General features: G+C 34.9%; 1 protein-coding gene across 3 annotated transcripts in view; it reads right to left on the bottom strand.

The window, feature by feature from the left end:
• LOC111056050 overlaps nt 1-18,301 on the bottom strand; it is a 660,186-nt gene that overhangs the window by 242,783 nt on the left and 399,102 nt on the right. The window lies entirely within an intron of this gene.

The following is an 18,301-nucleotide window of genomic DNA, read 5'->3' as shown; positions in this document are numbered from 1 at the left end:
ATAAGAGGTGAAGAATTGCAAAAAACAGGGAGTGGGTGGAAATGAATACGTGAGAGCAACAGATCTCTACTCTCAAAAAGTAGAGAACAATGGGGGAAACATGAATTAAATTACCTGAGGCTAGGCCACTTGATCGTCTATGGGATGGGTGGTGAAGCAAACAAGTTCAATTCAGAATTCTCTTTTCATGGAATATTTCATTGACCGGTACCGATTCAATGAAGTGAGAGGCGGAGAGATCAAAATAAACCACAAGAATGGTGGAATAGTAATTTTTGGAATTTTGATTTTGTGAATATCTTTCAATTCAACAAGTGTAAAATGGTAAATCAATCGTTTTGGAGTTGCTTTGAATTGACAGAACTACCTCGATTCAATTCAAATAGAAAGTTCATCACTGAAGATAGATGATGAAAAGATAAAAAATACCTTGAGTTTCAAGGTATCTAAGTCCCAATGTCAAGAAATGAGAGAATTCGAATTTAGAAAAAGAGTTATGTAGACTTGGGCATGAAACAATCTTCAGTTTAAAATGTTCAATGTCTTCTTAAATGTTAAATTAGTATCCAATGTATAGGTTTTCTCTGACTTGGGTCATGAGAAATAAATATGAAAATTAATCAAATGTTTTTGTAATACCTTTGTAAAATGACAGATATAATAGAATAGGGCGGAAAATCAAGACGAAAGGTGTGAAAAAGAGGATGAACAAGAAATGAGAGTGGGCAAAAGAGTGAGTAAGATGTAGTGAGTGAAACAAACCGAATTGGATGGAGTCAACAAGGATGAGATAAGCCTTCGACTGTAACCGAACTCTGCCTCAATACAACATGATCCTGATGTTAGCGTTTCACAGACTAAATAACACTCTTGTCCTCCCTTATTCAACCTCCTGTGATTATAATCTAAAATCATTGTTGATTACACAAACTGACCGATTCCTGCTAGGGGGTCATCTTGTGATGCCGGTCTCCAATTATTGAGTAATTGTGTGCTGCAAGGAACATATTGCCAATTACTTGCAATTATTGCTGGCTTCATATCACTACTGTGATGAGCTGTCGGAGGTTGGTTGAGGGTTCAGGTGACTCCCACCTACTCTCATTCACTTCCATTCATCTCTACTTCCTCTTCTTACTGAACAAGTAATAAGAGACCAATGGAGAACAAGAGACCAGAGAACAAGTAGAGACCAGTGTTTTATTGTCAACAACTTTGTTTGAAAAGCTAGACATGCTTTTCCTCAGTATAGATATAGAACAAATACTATGAATAATGCAATAATTACTGTTCCATTATTTACTTGACAGCCGAATTGATGATACTATTGCATACATTTTCGGAAACTTCAGAATTATCAAACTTTCATTGATGGGTTTCTATTATTGAACCTGCATTCAACTTATCTGAGAGTCTTCCAACAATGGTTGTAAAACTGGCAGTATTTCATGCAGCATGTATAGATTTCTTATTTCTGACGTCAATAATATAAATGTAGTGTGAAACTGTAAAAATTTCCCATTCCCAATAATTTTGATTATGTGGTACAATATACTCACTGTACGAGGATTCTTTAGTAGCCGCGAGTTTAGTGAAAACTCGCAAAAATCGACTCTCTGATAATTTATTGACATAGTCCATGAATGAACTGGCAAGCTGTAGGAACATTTTGATCTTGAAAACAAATAAGTAAAAAGTAAATGAATAGCAATCATTGGTATGATTAAATAGTACATGCTTGGACGATAAGTCCGTGTGCATGGAGGATTCTTAGACAATCGATAAGAAAAATAATAACAATACTTTAATGACACTAGATACTATATCTTTTAATAATCGGATCAAATCGTTTCTTATTTTGACAAAAAAAAAACATAACTCAGTGAAATAAAGATATAAACTTCTTTACAGATATAAACTTCTATACAGTTAGTTCCTGTCAAAATAAAAATACTACTTGCTAAATTATTTACAATTTGTATGCAAGAAGGAGGTCAGTGAAAAAAAGTTTTTAATGCTACATTCACAAACACACTCACACATCTTTCTCTTTCAAGTTGGTATGTGCAAAAAAGGTAAAATAAGTATTATAATAGAATGGGAATCAGATAATTACAGAAAAATAACTCTCAATAGTTTCAGGCAGACATCCAGTAAGCCATTTTGATATTTCTTTTTCAAAAGTATTTTGTTCCCAATATTTATTATATAATCAGGTAGATAGTTTGAAAATTTTGGCCCCAAAAAGATAAAGTATTTCTGAAAAAAGTGTTATACACTCTGGGGTGTCTAGTTAAATTTTCAACTACTCTTCATGTAATACAATCTATATCATCTATATCTTGTGATACAATCTACGGGTAACTCTTGGATAGATAAAGTCAAAAAAGAAACTCCCCAATTTATACCTCATTCCAATCAATAGTGAATTTTAAATTGTGAATCATGAGATCAGGAATGAGCATATCAACATGCACCCCTGTGGAATGTAGGTTATGGATCAGTTCAGCCCCCTCTGACCTGCTCTTGAGCGACTAGGAATGGCCGAATAATTATGGAGGATATAAGGATTTAGAATGTAGTGCATCACTAAGTGGCTGCAGTCGTCAATATGGGGAGGCTTCTGCCAGTTGCCAATAAATTATGGATTATGGATCGGTGCAGCGTTGAGCATGTGATAGGACTCGATCCTAATGATAACACGAGTCATGTATTATTGAGCCGGCTGCTTCAGTCTCCTGAGTACACTTCAATTAGTTATCATACTAAGTGATAATCCCATTTACGTTCACTGAGTATCCTGCTTGACGTTTCTGTGGATATATCTTTCAGCCTGGGCCAAGTCTCTTGTGTAAACAGCCATCAGTGTTCACCTAATTGAAAACAGCCACTAGTTTAAAGCATTACAGCTCTTAACTTTGATGGCTCACTGTTGGACACTTTTCATGTCAAAATCCTCTCAAGCTGATACATTTTGTGGAGGATGGATCTGGGATTTCCAGCAAGCCTCATGAAATCCCTTTTTCTTGTTCACTTGGTCTTTATAATACCAAAAAGAATAAGGATGAGGAAATTTCTATTTCCTTTCATAATACTGTAGTAAAACTAACAGGAGACCACTGCACACTTCGTATTCATTAAATATTTCGTATTCTATGTTCGGATGTTTTTCTCCAAATTCATTATCTTCTTTAGATCTTCAGTGTCCTTTCATAAAGGGGTACTTTCATCATCGAGTGATTAATTGACCGAGCGAAGTGAGGTCTATGATTCAAGTTGGTTGATTCAACTTGGTTTGGCATTCCTCTTAATGTTTAAATGTTTAAATGTTTATATGTTTTTATGTTGCGCATTTACGGCGTAACCCGGTAATAGATTTTCATGAAATTTGACAAGTATGTTCCTTTTTAAATTGTGCGTCGACTTATATACAAGGTTTTTGAAATTTTGTATTTCAAGGATAATATAAAAGTAGGCTATATATTTACGGTTTTAAACACGATTTTTCTCGAGATATCTCCCCCTCCCCCCTCCACCGCACCCATCCTGTGTATCTTCCCATTAACGTTGACTATAATACTACCCGTTCAAAAACATTGAACATCTTGAAAATTGTATCTTTCCATCAACGTTGTAGACAGTTGCAGCCAGACCTGATAACAGCGCTCACACTCACATTCCGGGACGACACGTCACGGTACGATATAGGACAGAAAGCTCTATGTTTATTTAGGACTTTTTCTAGATATTTTTAATTGATAAATTATTTATTAATTTTTGAGAAAACATAACAACAGGTCAATGTAACACGCTGAGCGCGAGGTCTACTGTTCACAGAACTACTAGTATGAGTCATTTCAGACGAACAATATGAATAGATCAGTGCATCAGTGTAATCAATACATTAACATTGTGATGGAAAATTCAAAAACTATTTTTGAAGAGGTATTTTGTGATAGCTCCAATTTGATGATCATGACTGATTAGCTCCTGAAACGAGATCACAACTACTCGTATAGTCAATCCTTTCCTTGACTCTCTAGACTTTCCTTGTCTATAAAACATTTTATCCTGCAAAACGTATTGGATTGCAATTCTGTATATATTTCAATTCTCAAAAACATGTATTGATTGAGTAATTATTTATCGCTTTTTCTTCCAGCAGTGAAGTGATTGAGTTTATTGAAAACCACTTATTTTCTAAGACTTTTATTATTCAAAATTTAACTCTCATATTTATAACATTCTATTGTCATTTCTTGCTTCTATTTTTTTATCATCTCTGCATATTTTGTATTGTATTTTTTCTAACGACGTGGTTAAGTGGTAGAGTGGACATTACTGTCCAAACTTCGCCACGTCAACAAATAAAGAAGACATTCTATTCTATTCAATATTTCAGCTTTTTCAGGTTCGAAAAGTACGACAGAATTCCTGTACAACACCTACACATCATTTCAGTCATAACTTTGCTCGTGTCAAGAGCAACTTCCTCTCAGTTGACCAGCGTATAAGATATTATTCGAAATCGGGCTGCAACAAGGGTATCAGGAGAGTGATTTAGAGCAGCGATGACGCCGAAACAAAAGGCTGCAAACGGCGGTTACCAGCATAAACATTAATGCTAGTGACAGAGGCCTGTCCACAGCAGCACCAGCATTCCTTCTTCTATTGTGAATTATAAAACGGAGCAAGTTTATGTTGCGTGTTGTATGGCAGTAGGCAGGTCGAACCGGATCATTATGCCCCAGTAATAATGCATAGGTTGGCTGCTGTAAGGGCGAGGCAGTGAGCCATTTGCAAGTGCAGTCAGTCACCAACATCTCTCCACCCTTTACCTCACGTCATAGTCATCTCCAAATCCACCTACACTGCATTTTCGTAACCCAGTGCGTGGCATGGGCAATACTCAAGGCAGTACACACTTTTTCTTTCTCATTCAATTTGTCTCTAGGTCTTTGTAGACATTTTATTTTCACTCTACCTGTCTATTTTGAGACTTTTTTATTCGTTGATAAAATGTTACGAAATATAAGAAGATATACTATTTTGAACTGAATGGAATATTGGTTGAGGCTATCTCCACTGTTCCCTCTCAAAAGAACTCAAATTCTATCCTGGAATGAATATTATATTTTGGAGACTATCTAGTCCAGACAAATGGTCGTTTTTCAGGAAAAAGCCCAGATCGCATTAAGAATTTTTCTTAACGGTTCTGTATGTATTTTGGGGCGCTGAATTTGAATTCAAAATTTGCTGACACACCAGAGGGCGGCTTCACCCCCAAAACCCCCAGATTTCGGACTTTTTTCGAATTTCTCATTCAATCTCGAAACCTTGAGTTTCTCAAGAAAAATCATTCTCGACAAAATTAAAGACAATAGAATTTCCAATAAATTGAGTGTTCGCGCAGGACTCTACCGTTTTTGGTTCTGGAGCTACGAATTTTCAAAAAGGGGTATTTTTTAAGGGTTTTAAAAATTATGCAAACTCACCACTTTTACCCTACTTCAAGATCATATTTTTACAAAATTTATTCACCTCACATGAAAGAGGAGATTCTGTTCTTCAAATCAAGACCAAGCACCATTTTTTATCAATTAGGGTTACCGAGATACACAGTTTTGAATATAGAAATTGGGCATTTCTCTGTGTATTCAAATATGAGCTAAAATACACCAAGAAAGGAATTCTTATTTTTCCATCAAATTTGAGTTATGATACATTACTTTGAACCATTACCTTGAAGAGCTGAGAAGAATGAGCTGTAGAACAAGCAGATCTGACCATTCTGTCAAAAGTTATAAGTGTTTAAAGTTTTGATCCTTGATGTATCCTTATGGGTACCCCCCCCCCACACGGAAATAACAGAATTAAGTGTATCTAACGGGTGATTCTCATAGAAAATAGCCCTCTTCTGATGATTTCAGCCGAAATATGTTTTTTTTTGTTGGGAAGGCCTTGAAAAGGTATTATAATGAAAAATTTGTATTTTTACTGAATGATTTGTTTTCTATTTTTGGGTTTCCCCCTCCCCCTCTACTAAATTCGAAAATTCCCAAGTAATCCTTTTCAAAATCAATTGCTCTTTCACGTGATGTGTGGTTTTCCATCATTACTAGTGAAATATCCAAGTTGTATAGGGTGAAAGTGGTCAGTTTGCATAATATTTAAAAACCCTTGAAAATACCCCTTTTTTGAACATTTGTAGCTCCGGAACCAAAAACAGTTGAGTCCTGCGCGACCACTCAATTTATTGGAAATTCTATTTTCTATAATTTTTAGGAAATGATTTCCCTCGAGAAACTCAAGGTTCCGAGATTGAATGAGAAATTCGAAAAAAGTCCGAAATTTGGGGGGCTTTGGGGGTGAAGCCGCCCTCTGGCGAGTCAGCGAATTCCGGATTCGAATTCAGCGCCCCAAAATACATATTATGAAACCGTCGAGAAAAATTCTTTCGGGCCTGTTTCCTGATAAACGACTATTTGACTGGTATAATCCTCTTATACAATAACAATAGTTCATGAGTTGTTATCAAACTCGATATAGCCAACCATCACCATGAGTTTCACTCATGATGGATTTGGGTAGAATTGGTTTGTGTAGCTTCTCCAGGCTAAAATATAATACCACATTATTCATTTATTTATTCGTGGACAGAATCACAAATCATATAAATATGATTAGGAAGGAACAACAGGCTTGGCCCAAATCTATTCCATTCCCAAATTTTGATGAATTAATAAAATTTCAAAATAATGGGTTATGTTCCTACTGTAAAACGATCAAGTTCAATTTTCGTCCAAAAATATAAGATATAAGCTAGACATTTTGAATTTAGAGAAATTAAAACACCAAGCTATATTTAAATATAAAAAACCTAATAATTATTACTAAAATTATAGCGTATACAAAACCAGCTACTTCGATTGCTCAAATATAATTTATATTTTGATGCCGGTCAGGTTGGTCTAGTGATCTAGGAGAGACAAGCTTCAGTCTGCTCACACTGCCTGTTTGTGGGTTCGAATCCCGCCGCTAGGCATCATCATCCCATCAATCACCCACGCACACATTTCATAATTCATCTCCCATTTGTCCCAAAAATAAGACTTTCCAATTATTGATCGAATCATCTTTGATCATGATAGTTCATATGAGAATTGAAATTATTGATATCAATATTGTAACATCAGATTGTTAAATCCTGTATTCATTTCGGCAAACATTATTAAGGACATTCCAGCTAGCTTTTATATTCACAACAGTTTAGAACAATACTTCCCACACTGTGGATCTAACTGAGGCTACATGAATACTAATTGAAAAAAGATAGATTATCCATGAAATTCCAACAGTTTAGATCCATTATTACAGGTCTGTGTTGATTGATCCTTCCAAATTCATAACATAATCTATATTCTCGCATACAATTAACAAGAGCGCTGAACTGTCATTTTATTGAGAAGTGCGTTATTCAACTTATTGGGGGTGAACATAATCAACAAGCTGATCGATGTTTGTGTGTGTGTATGTGCATGGCATTATTGCAACACAAGTGAATTGGTTGGCTGGTAATCCTCATTCACTCTGAGCTGTGGAAGCTAGCTGAGTAATTCAGCCATCAGCCACTAACTTGTTATTGTGTTTGAGTTTCTGGCCACCAAATATGCAGCACTGCATAACATTGATCGCACATTGTCTAATGTGATGGCGATTCCGATTCACGCTGAACTGAGCTGCAAAGTATTGCATTCACGTAGCCTACACTCAATCGCATATACGACTCAATGATTCAAAATGGCGCTTATCCGATTCACAATTTGTATTCCAATTCACATCTTCCACAGCCTGTGACTATTATACCGGTCGTTTCGTGTTTTTTCACACCTATTGATCAACAGTCTCATATCCTTCTCCCAGGAAGCCTATAAAAGCTTTGAAGATTGAGGATAAACTGAGAATAATACTGACTGAATAAAAGTCTTGTATCAATTTTGGCGTCTTAATTGTTGGGGGGAGGGTGAGGACGCAGACTGTGTTTATCTCAGACTGAGATTATTGAGGGTGGTGAGGTTCAAGAACCATTTTGGGGAGAGGGTCCCAAAAAAGGTCAGCAGTGTTTAACATAGCGACTGATGAATATTTGGATTATTTAGCGGATGGGAGTGCATCTTTAAGCTTGGGTGGGGTGGTCACCTCTGTATAACAAAAATATATATTGGAGGAAAACAAATGCTGCTTTCTGATCATCAAAATCGTCATTATTATTCCTGAATTCTATTTTAATTCATTATTGCCAGAATTTCAACCTAATTTTCTATTATGAAGTAGTGCGGAAAGATGGAGATTTCACTTCCATGACAACTATTGCGCTAATGAAAAAAGTGGATTCTACATGGAGCCATTCTGTTGTATCCTAAGGGTTTTTAATAATGAATTAACTCATGTATTCATTGATAGATAATTAAAATTAGTTTACTCTCATCACAATAACTTCGTATTGTACATAGCCGTTGATAACGTGTACGTTTGCAATGAAGACTCAGTAATTAATGGATGGAAATATTGACTTTTTATGAAATTAATCACACTATGGAAAACACTTCTCATCTATATTCCATTCTGACTGAATTTGAACATTTAAACAGATGAACCACTTTTGATGAGTAAATGGAGAGGAATTGATATTTTGACTTATACTACTAACATAACAAGAACAAGAGAATCGTAGAAAGATAGACCAAAACACAACAGATTTTTCTCATTACATAGACCAGGAGCCATTGAACTACAACCTCGATAACAATATTCTATCACAATAATTCTCATCTGTATGACATGATTGAAAAGATTATGGAGTTTCCCAGATTGTTTTGGGTGGTTTCTATGAAAATGAATATTCACCGTATTATACAGTACTATAATGGAAATATACTGCAATAGTCTAAAACGGAAACTCTAATATTACCACAATGTTATTTCATTAATAAAATGTTGGAAATCCTAGGTCGCGCACGACTTTCAATTATTTAGCCTGCTTTGAAGAGCACCGCTTATACTAAATGCATTGATTACAATGAGATGAAATTACTGTTACAATAATAGAAACCGCTCCAAAATAGCTCTGGAAATTGTTTTGTTCACATTGTAGTATCGAGTAGAATGAGTATAAGGTTTGTCATTTTTCATATAAAATCTGAGTGGGTATTCGCATCTATTCTCAGGGTGTATTCAAAACCAATGTGGAACTTGCAATAACTTTTGCGAGCTCTCAAAACAAAGAAAATTTCTGAATCATGCAATGATAATTATTATTCTCACTTGCATTGAAAAAAGTTCTAATTCTAGAGTAGCCACGTGAACCAATAAAATTTCAATCAGGCTTCAAACCGTTGTTTTCTAGGAAACCAGATAAATTCTCTGCACTTGGTGTCGTGAAGGATGAAAAAAGCTAAATATGTCACAAAGGAATGCTGTGTATCGTTCTCCGACGTCAATATGAAGCGAATCAGAATTTCATGCGAACATATAAAGGAGAAAATTAATAACCTGCGATCCCATGTTTACATGATTTTAATAACCAAAATTGATTTGGTGGGAAATTTGATGTCGGTTCAATCATTTATTGGACGTGAGTGTTTTTTCAACGATTCGACGTTCAATTATTAAGCGCGGTAATTGAAAGTGCTAGGAGATAATTTCTATTTTACACGTGGGATTCAGAGAAGATATATCATGATGAAATTTCAGATTTGCAAACCATAGATATAATTCAAATGTAAATATTGATCACCGTCTGGGGAAAACTTTTAATGTAACGAGAGCACGAGCAGCAAGTGTTGTTTTGTTTGATATCAGCTCAAACTCTAGCAAAAATACACGAAAACCTGCGGGATGCTCGGAAGCAATCTACCGATTAAAATTTATCAGAAGTAGAGGATTGAGAGAATTGGTTCGTGTGTGCATGTGTGCGGGCGAGCGACAAACAATCCTGAAGGATTAGAATACTAAAACAGCCACGGATACGGATAAGATAGGAGGGAAAGCATACGATCATCTCTGCCTGGTCCCATCTCATCATGAATTTTGAAAATTTTCACTTAAACAAACTGTGGGGCAAGGGTTTTATCACATCGGAAATACTGTTTTTAAATTTATGAAAGCGATTCAATAATATGCAAGTTGCACATTTGTATCTTCATCCCTCAGTTTAATGTGAATATGAATCTAACTTGGTAGATCAATTATTATGAAGAGTGAATACTATCTCAATGAAGTATATCCATTGAATTCATTCTCACTTCAATCCTGATGATGAAGTCAAAATATAATTTAACTTACCTCAATCGAATGATAAATAAAACACCTACTCAATTATTTTCATGAAACGACTCATTTGATTTCAAAATTTGTGGGTTTATCTCGTCCAAAGGTTATCTCTGTAGAGCATATTACTGTAAATATCATGATTAAATTCCAATAAAAATATATTAAAATATATACCAACTCATGTATTTGGTGCACATTATATTGACACAAGTGTAATTCCATCAAGATGCGGGGTAGTTGCAAGTTTGTTAGCACATATTTTATGTCTCCATTACACGTTCCAAATCTAGCTAAATTGCACAGCTTCACAGCGCAGAAAAAGTTTTCTGCTGGAGTGGACATTATTTAACAATGGTGCACTGCACTGTTTTATGGTGTATGACCACATAGTTTAACGATGTACCAATAAAGACACTTGTAGTTAAAAGTAAACTACACTTGTAGTTTGAGGCAGCACACTGGTCAACACTGTGTTTATGGCCGATTGCTTATAAACCATCACGTTCAATCAACGTGTGCCGGCCTAATGAGAAGGAGGACGGCTGATTGAAATTATTGGTCGATGCTCAACTGATTGGATGTGTTCCAATCTTACTATATACTATACCCCTCATAACATTATTTGTGAGCATCGATCACCAATAGCAGTGCCTAATTCTGTGATAGGTTGATGGCAGGCTTCACCATGTAATCCATCTATAGCCTCTCCTATTCCCCATCACACCCAAACGGCTCCACTGATAATTGTGCACAAGTGGTCTAATCTAATATTACAAGTGAACGGATGGTTTATGAAAAACCTTTATTTGTAGAGTGTTAACCTAAAAGTCCTAACACCGCCTAATAAATAATTTATTCATTTCATTTCATTTCAAGCATCCATTCCGCTGACTTGATTAGGTCTTCATTTTTGAATGTGAATTTCATGTAAACTAGTAGTTCTGTGAACAGTAGACTTCGCGCTCAGTAAGTTACATTGACCTGTTGTTACGTTTTCTCAAAAATTAATGAATAATTTATCAATTTAAAATGTCTAGAAAAAATCCTAAATGAACATAGAGCTTTCTGTCCAATCGTACCGTGACGTGTCGTCCCGGAATGTGAGTGTGAGCGTTGTTATCAGGTCTGGCTGCCGTCGATACGCCAATCAACCCATCAGAGAACATTCTGTGTTGTCGTGTTGGCGAAAAATCGGTGTGTTAAAATTGACAAAATAAACTACCATAATGCTGATTTCCTACAAACTTCATTTCTCACTTCTCATGATTTTAGAAATCAATTTCTTTTCAATAATATTTGTTGCAATTTTAATCTTGAGATTAAAAAAGAAAAATGTAATAAGAAAAAAATGTTTTCTATGAATAACTAGAAACTCCAAACTAGAATCATGGCCTCAGCTTATGGAAAGACAAAGTTAGTAGACAACTGTCTACTAACGTTGATGGAAAGGTACATTTTCAAGATGTTCGATGTTTTTGAACGGGTACTATTATAGTCCACTAGACAGCTGATTTAACGGTAATATTGGTGTTCGAAGGAGACTCATTTTCCTTTTGAATTATCCTTGAAATGCAAAATTTTAAAAAAACCTAATGTATACGTCGACGCGAAATTCAAAAAGGAACATACGGTACCTGTCAAATTTCATGAAAATCTATTGCTGCGTTTCGCTGTAAATGCGCAATATATAAGAATCTAAACATAAAGAGAAAGAAAAAAACCGTCGACTTGAATATTAGACCTCACTTCGCTCGGTCAATAATAGATTATGACCCAATATATATTGAATATAATTATAATATATTTTATATGAGAGTGAATGTGATTAGATGAGATTTCGTAAGCATGCTATTTTTGATACTTTTTTTTATTATTTGGTATTTTTTGATTATCTGACATGTTGGCAGAGCGTGTTGTCTCCATAGCAATTAAAAAACATACAAGAAATGGGAAAAATCGATAATCACTGATTTATTTGTTGATAACTATAACATTCACACAAATAGCAAGTATTACCCATAAAACTGTCCAGATAAAGTGTACAAAGTAAAATTTTATTCACCTGAGGTTTAGCAAAATGAGTATTGGGATATTCATAGCTCCAGAGGGAAGAATGTATTATTGTTATTTCAATTCAATATGATATTTTAATCGATTGAGTCAGTTAATTGTGAATCAAACAATACTGCTCTTCTCTTCCAGATTCTCACAACCGACACCTTTCTCTTTTCTTTTCTCCTAACATCATAAAATAATAATTCTTCTCAAAGAAAAAAAAACAAAAAACATTTTGATTATAGTGTTAAAATCCTCGAGAATATTCCAATCACTTCAATCCTTTAATTCTATCCAATAATTTCTATCATTTTGTGTTTTCAAAACATGGAAATTAGTTTCAACCTGGTTTTGTAAACCAATAGATGTCAATGCCTTAGAATTCCTGGGCTATCCAAGAATTTCTATTGAAAGTGTTGGTGATCTATGAGTAGATGAAATTAATCTGAGACTGCATGATTCCAATTACGGGTACTCTCACAGAACTAGGAAAAATTAGTTTATCGTTGGAATGTTTCTGCCGCAAGAAGCAACATAATAGTATTCGAAAAGTCAATTACAAACAGAACATGGAATGATTAAATTCAGCTGCAGAATTTGATTGATATTTGCCAAGGGAAGTATTGATTCATCGGAGATGGATTCGATTTCCGCGGAAATTGCTTTTACAATTTATTTCTCAATACTATATAGTGAATGAAGAAAAAGTTCACGAGTTTACCTTATAGCATCAAGCTCACTAGAGCACGATGTGATCAATTGACTGTTGAATATGTAATTAGAATTCACCAGAATAAACAATTACGATGGAATAAGAATAAAGTAGACTCATTTACGTATCTACAGATAAATTTGAGTCGTTCTAGTGAAGCGATTATTAATTCCAATAATAAAATTAAAACTGAAATTATTTCTTCACAAATGTAAGAATTGGAACACTAGACTGAAAGAGCAATATTAATAGTAATATATCATAATAATATTGTAAAGTAAGAGAAGAGGTAGTTGCCACAAGGAAAGGGATGCTGCAGTTATAGAACATGGATTGATCTAACATTGGTTAATCATACATTGCTAGCCGAAGTTCAGCTGGCTCCTTCCCCAAGCTCAAGTAGTGCCCTGATGTTCTATTTTGTGGAGTAATTCAATAATTATTGCATTGTATACTATATAGTTTAATGATTCCTTTCTATATTTAAGAAAAATTGATAAATTGATTGTATAGGGAATAAATTAATCAATCTTTTTCGTGTAATTTGATGCAAGCCTTCTCCATGTTTATAATTATAAACCAGAAATTGAAATAGAGTCGGTATCATCTCAACATAGAAAATATAATGAAAATACATTATGAGGATGAAAAAGGGAATAGGAATAGAGAACAGAAAAATTTATGAGCACGATCCTACTGAATTGATTGTGTACACGACATGATAAGGCTCTTACTTATTGAGAATGTACGTCGGTCTCCTAGGGCATAGAACAGTGATAACTCAGAAAAAATGTTACATCGTAAGAGAAGACGAGGTAGCGTTAAGCTTATGGCCTCGAATAACTAACTACCAATTGAGAAAATTGGGTTCGAATCTCTGGAGAAGATAAGAATGGACGGCTTGGCTCGATCTAGGCGAATTTTGTATTGTGGATGTGCAGAAACGTCTCTGGTGATACAACTCAGCCTTTTGTTTTTCCAAGGCGAGCCTGATGTAGGCTGAGAACTGGCGGTAGTAGGTTACGCTCTTTAGGGATTTCTGCTCGTTTTGTAATAGCTACTTCAGCTTAGCATACGTACATAATATTGCTGCATCAATGTATTCTGCCTGCAAACTGCATTGCACTTACTGTACGGGGAGTTGTTCAAGGGAAAAAAAGGCATTCAAACAGCTTCTGGGTTACTTCTTACGCGCAAAATGATATTAAACTCTACAGACCACTCCCAATGCCATCCAAGAAATTGGGCATCAGCCTTCCTGAGTGCTCCCGAGCTTTTCCGGACGCCAAATATTTCCCACTCGGATAGAGCTCTCAGCTTGTGGAAATATCGGAGTGTTCTAGAGCCGAAGATGAGCATAGAATAATAAAAAGAATTCCACAAACAATTTTTTTTTCTGATTACAAAAATCACAGTCGATGACAACCAATAACTGAATCGATCGCACATACGATTTGATCTGACAGAGTACTCTAAATTCACGTGAATATACAATACTTGTGAATGGATGTAATATTATAATCATTCACAATGTTTTGTCATACTCCTCAGATTCCAATCATTCACCTCTGAACAATCATCTTAAGGAAATAAGAATAACTATCAACAACGTAGTTTTTAAATGAATATTCCATAAGAATGAAGTGTATCGAAAACCGTCCTCTATTCTATAAGTTCATGGTAATCAGCATAGTAATAATTATCATTTAAATATTCATAGAGAAGTTCCATTTACAACACTTACATTCAACAATCACTATATTATATAATTATCCAACAATATCAAAATTTCTCTATAAGAATCATGTTTCAATATTATATTAATGATTGAGAGTTCTACCAGCGATAATAGTTTCAAGATGCCTAACCTCATTATCGAACATTTTCGATAAGATTCAAATCTGGGTTACAATGAGATTAATGCGGGAAAAGTGCATATTCGTCATCTCATGTAATTAACATTACATTCCGAATTGAAACTACTATCAGAGTAAGGAAGAGTTTAGGCTATTCAAGTTAGTGATAGTACTCTGTGAAGAGAATCTAATGAATCCACTGGAAGCTTCTCAAAGCAAAGTGAACATTTTTTTCTTGAGTAAGAAAAGAAATTCATTTCAGAATTAATCTTCCTTGGAGTCTTCATGATAAAAGATTGATGAATGCAATCTGGGAGACCAAGTTGTCTCATAGGAAATTCCAATATCTGGATGATACTGTCTGTACAAAGGTTTTCCTCATTATTCACGGAAGACAACTTTCAAGCTAATGGAGAAGTAATAAAGCTCAGGTAGCCCTGTATTCCCTTATTAAATTGTGTTTTGTTCGGGTTGAAGCAGAGACAATCTGATATTACACTTTTTTTAGAAAAAAGACTTCATAATGAAGTTTTTATTCTGTTAAAAATAGAATATAATTTATACACTTTAATGAAGGATATATTCGCAATAACAGAAAAGAGATTTTACGGAATAAATAATATGAATATAATGTAATTCCTCTTTGCATGAAATCAAATTATTATTAAAATCTCTCCATATTCAGGTATGGTTCACACTGGTAAGTTTCTCGAGGGAATAATTTAGTATCATTGTTCTGATGAGGAAAACTGTTGAAACTTCAAGAATTTTAGAAACATGAATTATTTTGCAGTTCATCTAATAATCCACGAATCGAGTCGAGTGAGGCACAGTATTAGGCAAAAGCACATCAGCCAAAAATCGAGGAATTTAATTGGATCTGTTAACAAATCAATTAAACATTTGAAGATAATGGCAATATGAGTATTGATTTGTACTTGATTATCGACTTCAAGTGGAGAAAATGTCCACATCTTAGAAATTTTTAATCTGACAACCTAACCACCCCCCTTTCACCAACTAAAATATATCTGTGATAGATCTCATCAATCTAAACTTTTGTTTATCCCATTACAGCGAACTCACTTGAATGTTTTCCTATATCTTGAAGTTTTCCATACCCGACTGACAATAATCAATACTACAATTTGCAAAATAGTTCATTGAATATCAAGGTCTAACTTGGGCCAATAAATCGTGGACAGCAGTTCTCTGTGGATCTACAAAGGTTCGAAAAATAATATGAATATTATTTATCATTTCTCGTGCTTGAAACTTTGCTCAAAGAAACAACATGTTGAAATCCATTGAAATTGTAATGGACCTCATGTTTTTCCCAAGGCGAACCTAGCTTATGGAAGAACGTAAAATTCCATCATTAAAAACAGGAAACAATATTTTTAAAACTTTTGATGCTTCACCGTATGGTGGAGTGCAATTTCAACAAAAACGTAATTTCGCTTACGCAAACTACACGAAGCTGAGTTATTAATCTGTGCCCGTTAGCTCTAAAACAGTGCGTGAAAAACGCTTTATTTTATGACTTCCAGTCTACGACCACCATTGAAAATGACCAACTAATGAACTATGAACATGACAAATAGACTGCTCGTAATAACATGTTTGTAACATAGCATGCATGAAACGAACCTAACCTTAGTTATAATCCCTTATGGTAGCCAATCTATGATGATGACCTATTCCACATGACGATCTATCTTATAGCGTAGCCTAGCATAGCCTAGCCCAGCATAACATAGCAAAGCATAATAGAAAAGAATACCTTTATTAGCCTCAATAGAACATTACACTTGGAATATAGGCCGGTCAAAACAGCAAATTAAAAACAAGGTTCATACAACACAACAATAAACAGCCACAGTATACATTGAATTCGAATTTACATTCATATACTTTTTAATACATTATTTTTGTTATTTATTCCAAAATTCCACGGATAATTCTCCCACTTATTCTTTGACAGAGTAGATGATATTCACGAGGAATATTTCTAATAAATTTCTGTATCCTCTGTAATGAAATTGCATTATTTCATGGGAAATCTACTTATAATTTTGATTACGGCAAGAGTGGGGCCTTGATTGGAGAGTAATAGTCACCTGAATTTCAACTCTCCAATATTTTTTCTCGACTGAAAATCAGTGAGTATAGAATGTAACATTCTATACAATTGAACATTCAATTGTAACATTATAAATGTAGCTATTCAATTGACTATGCAATACAATACTATACTATACAATGGTTACATTCTATATTATAATGAATGTTACATTCTATGCTCACTGCTGTAGATACGAATCAGCGATACAAGCAACATTAGAAAATTATTGAACAAGAATTAACTGCTTATCACAAAACATGTTTTAAATCAATTACAGAAAATAATTGAACATCAATTTGGCTCTTATGACAAGACATGCAGCTGACGATCATAATTTTATTATTTTTGAAGGTGGATGCAATGTGCGGGAGCCGGCATGTGCTTCCCTGGCAGACATCTGCTTTTGTGGGGGTCTGAGGGTCCGTGTAGATAGATGGAGAGTGGAGAGGCGGTCTGGTGGACCGTTTGCACCTGGCGTGATGCCGTCATGCACCCAAACTCTTCGCAATTTGAGTCAGCGTGTAATGAAGCTGTGTGCGCCCTAATGCGTGCGTGCGGCGCTGCAGTTAGCTAAGTGTGATGCTCAAACACCTTCCGCCCACGACAGACGGACCAACTAGACCCCACTGCAACTTTACTTCCACAACTGTTAGTAGTTGTACTACTAGCCAGACAACATTGTTATCGCACTTTGACAACCTTCCAACAGCTTCACTTCTATTGTTATTAGTATTGTAGTAAGTGGACAATGTAATAAGTGAAGAATTGACAATGGTCATAAGTTTTAATCAGAAGAGTATCAATATCGATGAACTTCGAGCTACTCATTGAACAATAAAAGGCTTGTTTGTCAATAATCATCACGATAACATTAAAACAAGGCAATGTATGAGGCATGTGAATCAAATTCAGTATTAATAGGAACTGTATTGATTAAAGTGAGTATTAGCACTATTACAACACGTACAGTGACTCTTGGATAATTTGTCAAAAGATTTATTTGGCAATTTAAACACTATTGAAAAGGATACAACTGTGAAGCAAGGATGCACTGTGTCAACTATGATCTTGAATTATAAATTAAAATTATTAATTTTATAAATTCGAGGTTTGTTAGAAATCTTGAATGGTGAAATTGATTTGACTGTACTGTTTTTTGACTCATTAGCTTAGTACAGGTTTCTTTACGGTAAGAGAGATGAAGAAATGATAACCTCTTTC

Source organism: Nilaparvata lugens, chromosome 5, assembly GCF_014356525.2.
Source record: "Nilaparvata lugens isolate BPH chromosome 5, ASM1435652v1, whole genome shotgun sequence".
Taxonomy (NCBI): Eukaryota; Metazoa; Arthropoda; class Insecta; order Hemiptera; family Delphacidae; genus Nilaparvata; species Nilaparvata lugens.
The sequence above is the reverse complement of the archived record's forward strand: the minus strand, read 5'-3'. Positions and strand labels throughout refer to the sequence as shown.